The sequence below is a fragment of the Takifugu rubripes genome, unplaced genomic scaffold (assembly GCF_901000725.2).
Source record: "Takifugu rubripes unplaced genomic scaffold, fTakRub1.2, whole genome shotgun sequence".
In the NCBI taxonomy this organism is placed as follows: Eukaryota; Metazoa; Chordata; class Actinopteri; order Tetraodontiformes; family Tetraodontidae; genus Takifugu; species Takifugu rubripes.
This window is the reverse complement of record NW_021821593.1, coordinates 1-4595: the sequence shown is the minus strand read 5'-3', so window position 1 is coordinate 4595 and position 4595 is coordinate 1. Positions and strand designations below refer to the sequence as shown.

Sequence of the window (4595 nt, the reverse complement as noted above, 5' to 3'; positions counted from 1 at the left end):
ACAACAGGTTGTAAGTGATAAATAAATACATTCTCAGTCGATCTATCTATCAGCAAGAATTTAAGTAGTAACAAGGAAACTGTGATGCCACAGAACCTAAATATCAGTTTTTATTTTCCATTGATACAACTACGAAATTAGCTGTAAAACTTGCAGTATGTTGTTTGTAATATTGTTACTTTTAATATACTTTTCTCTGTGGGCTGTTTCTGCCCTTTGAGTTCCACTGCAAGTTTTACAGCTTATTTTGTAGTTGTAATAATGTTTCATTGGGGTTTTTGTGGGACCCATAATGCCTGGCATGCATAGGGACATGGACCCCCCCCATTCTCATATTTAATTTATTTAATTTTTGTTATTTTGCATGTAATTCTGTTCAGTAGTAGTAGAAATATTCATGTACGAGAACATATGTAATGTTTTATTGTGTTGCTGGTGGTTAAAATGAGTGAGGCTCACGCAGGCATTTTTGGGGCGTCTTCGGGGGGAAAAAGAGCGCGCAGATTTTTCGAGAAGACCGGGGTGAAGCATGAGACAGGACGGTAGCTCCACGTTGTGTTACTGTATTGACCGCTGGATTAAAGTTATAAAAAGAACCCACCCATGCACGCCTGGACAGTCAATTATTGTATCCAAGTGTGCACATTTTGTTTTGTTCTTGACAATTTCAGCTGTATAAATGCTTAAATGTGAATGTCATCTTGTTCACAATTGTACATACATATTCTCTTTTGTTATAAATTAAAAGTTTTTACAAAACCATTCCTACAAAAATAATTCTATAATTTTTGGGTCTGGATGGGATTCAAACTTCTGTCTTTCCTTCTCTTCTTCCCCATCTTACACTCACTTCTACCATAATTAAAATTTTGCCTGCATCACAGTTGTGTTTTACTGTCAAATATATCACATGTTTGTTGTATTATGTATTGGTAAAAATGTAATTTCGATATTTTGCCCATTCTGTCACATCAGAATTTAAATCGATAAATGTGGAGAGCATCTTGCCGAAATTTACTGACAAAACAGCACAGCCACAGCTATCCCAATAATCCAAGCACGTTTTTACCATTTAATATTAGAATTTATCAATGTTCATGACTGTATGAGGGGTTTTATTTCCCAACTTTGTCACATTGAAAGACGATAAAGATACACTGAAAAATATGCGTGTTCTTTTGTTCTTCTCGAAAAAAAAATCCATCTCATACCAGGTCACACAACAATGTAATTTAATGTAAATATCTATCTAACTTGTGTTGCTGGTGCTGTTAATGATACTGGTGAGTTAAAAATCGACGTTTTTAACTCACTGTTTTTAAGTCAAAGACTGCGGAGTAATCAACAATATGCATAATTATAAAGAGGTGAATGCTAAATTAATTTGCCATGATTTTGGAAGTTAGTTGGTCAAGATGTTTGAAAACTTGTCCCAAATCATTAGAGTGCCACCAATAACAACAATATCTTGTATATTTGTGTGTTTTTGTGTAACGGTGAACATTTGGGCGGTACCGGTACGGTGCTGCGTTGGTATATAAACAGCAGTACGAACAGACCGACCAGTAGATGTCAGTGTTTTCTTAGATTGAGAACATAAAGGCGGAAAGATCGCCTCATTAAACGAAACTATCGATAGTTATCGTGTTGATCATCTAATGGCACACAGGATTTCCACAGGATTTTACTCTAACATAACCTTCGATGGCGCCAACAGGCATCCTTAGGTCGCTGGTTCAAATCCGGCTCGAAGGACGTTTTTTACCGACGAGCGAAAAGCTGTATAAACCCAGCCAGTCGCGTCGCCGATTCAATCTTTCAACAGCCAATCATCTGCGCGATTCAATCTTTCTACAGTGTTCCCCGCCTTAAATTAAACTGCGGTCTCAATCTTTGGAAAAAACAATCGATCCTCGAGTTGATTTATTATTTAAAAGTCTGCCCGCTGTTTATTCCGGACGTCTCCGTGGATTTTGACAAGGTACGTGCGCAAATTGAGGTCTGTTATTCGTTAAGTTTTTTTTTTTTTTTATTTCACATAAAATATCACCGTAAATGCTTAATGCAATATGTCCAAGTCATGTCAGGCATTTGTAACGCTAATGTAACTTGAACATCGGGAGTTTTAAAATAAGTTTGTGCAGTTGCTGCCGGAGCTTTAGCTGGTTGTATTTTTTTCTGCCGATGTAATTGCTTGTTTTCTTTGGCAGTTGTACGCTGGAGTGCGTCGTTTCTGATTACTTGTTATGTTATAACAATATGTTATGTTATGTTATAACATGACAGAAAATGTCTACCAAAAAAACTCACAAGGCCATGGATGACCAAGAGTGGGCTGTCGCGCCTGAGGTCATTTGCCACCCACAGGCGTCTGGCCATCACCTTCAGGCAACAGGCCTGCTCCCAGACAAAAGAAGTGGCATGACCTTTACACTAAGGTAAAACGACCAACCCAAAAACGACCTACATTTAATCATTTCAGATAGCAGACTACATTTTTCCCTCAGGTATAGACAGAAAGGATATAATCTATCTAGATTTATAACTATTAGCAGGATAAAATCCCTCGGAAGAACTTAACACGGTGAACTGTTACATTCAGTAGGGTGTTTACACATTTATTAGCTATTATGTTATGTGAAACAAGAGTAAGATGTGCCTCCTCCACCTCCAGCCGTGCCTCCTCCACCTTCAGCCGTGCCTCCTCCACCTCCCAGCATGGCCTCCTCCACCTTCAGCTCTGCTTCCTCTTCAGTCATCTACAGTTTGCTTCAGCCTTCTTCCACATCCTCTTCACAACAGGTTGTAAGAGATAAATAAATACATTCTCAGTCGATCTATCTGTCAGCAAGAATTTAAGTAGTAACAAGGAAACTGTGATGCCACAGAACCTAAATATCAGTTTTTATTTTCCATTGATACAACTACGAAATTACTGTAAAACTTGCAGTATGTTGTTTGTAATATTGTTACTTTTAATATACTTTTCTCTGTGGGCTGTTCTGCCCTTTGAGTTCCACTGCAAGTTTTACAGCTTATTTTGTAGTTGTATTAATGTTTCATTGGGGTTTTGTTTTGTTTCTTTAACAATTTCGGCTGTATAAATGCTTAAATGTGAATGTCATCTTCTTCACAATTGTACATAATATTCTCTTTGTTATAAATTAAAAGTTTTACAAACCATTCCTGCAAAAATAATTCTATCAGTTTTGGGTCTGGATGGGATTCAAACTTCTGTCTTTCCTTCTCTTCTTCCCCATCTTATACTCACTTCTACCATAATTAAAATTTTGCCTGCATCACAATGGTGTTTTACTGTTAAATATATCACATGTTTGTTGTATTATGTATTGGTAAATATGTAATTTCGATATTTTGCCCATTCTGTCACATCTGCATTTAAATCGATAAATGTGGAGAGCATCTTGCTGAAATTTACTGACAAAACAGCACAGCCACAGCTATCTCAATAATTCAAGCACGTTTTTACCATTTAATATTAGAATTTATCAATGTTCATTACTGTATGAGGGGTTTTATTTCCCAAACTTTGTCACATTGAAAGACAATAAAGATTACACTGAAAAATATGTGTGTTCTTTTGTTTCTTCTCTAAAAAAAATCCATCTCATACCAACGTCACACAACAATGCAATTTAAATGTAAATATCTATCTAACTTGTGTTGCTGGTGCTGTTATTGATACTGGTGGCGGGTACCGGTACCGGTGCTGCGTTGGTATATAAACAGCAGTACCACAGACGGCCAGTAGATGTCAGTGTTTTCTTTAGATTGAGAACATAAAGGCGGAAAGATCGCTCATTAAACATAACTATCGATAGTTATCGTGTTGATCATCTAATGGCACACAGGATTTACACATGATTTTACTGTAAGCATAACCTTCGATAGCTCAGTTGGTAGTAGAGCGGAGGACTGTAGCGAATAACAGGCATCCTTAGGTCGTTGGTTCAAATCCGGCTCGAAGGACAATTTTTAACTTCCTGTTTTTTAAGTCAAAGACTGCGGAGTAATCAACGTGCAAGAGCAACAATATACATAAACACATGAAATACATTATTGTTTACTAATATCGCATGTAAACATTGAATGCTCTTAGTCATTTTTTCATTATCCAGCATGTTTGCAGAAAGACTGAATCATATCTGTATTAATGCAGAATAAATAACCTGGCTGAGAGAGAAAAAAAATCATCCAGCAGCACATCGAGGTGGTGATGAGAAATGTAGGTTTCGTGTCATTGTTCCCCTGAATCCCACGTGCACATTGTGTGCTGACAGAGTTTATTATCAAAGTGTCTGTCAAGATGTGCACACTCTGCTATAAAGAGTAGATAGATAGATAGATAGTAGATAGATAGATAGATAGATAGATAGATAGTAGATAGATAGATAGATAGATAGATAGATAGATAGATAGATGGATAGATGGATAGATGGATAGATGGATAGATAGATACATGATTCTCTGTAGTTAGTGTGGCCCTCACGTGCTTGTACGCCTGACTGACAATGTCGGGGCATGCTCCTAATGAGACGACGAATGGTGTCCTGGGGGATCTCCTCCCAGATCTG

At 37.3% G+C, this 4595-nt stretch overlaps 1 non-coding gene across 1 annotated transcript; it reads left to right on the top strand.

The window, feature by feature from the left end:
- The first annotated feature begins 3902 nt into the window (after window positions 1-3902).
- On the top strand, window positions 3903-3990 carry trnay-gua (transfer RNA tyrosine (anticodon GUA)). Its single transcript is given in 2 exon segments — window positions 3903-3942; window positions 3955-3990. It is a non-coding gene; the product is annotated as a tRNA-Tyr (tRNA).
- The last annotated feature ends 605 nt before the right edge of the window (window positions 3991-4595 follow it).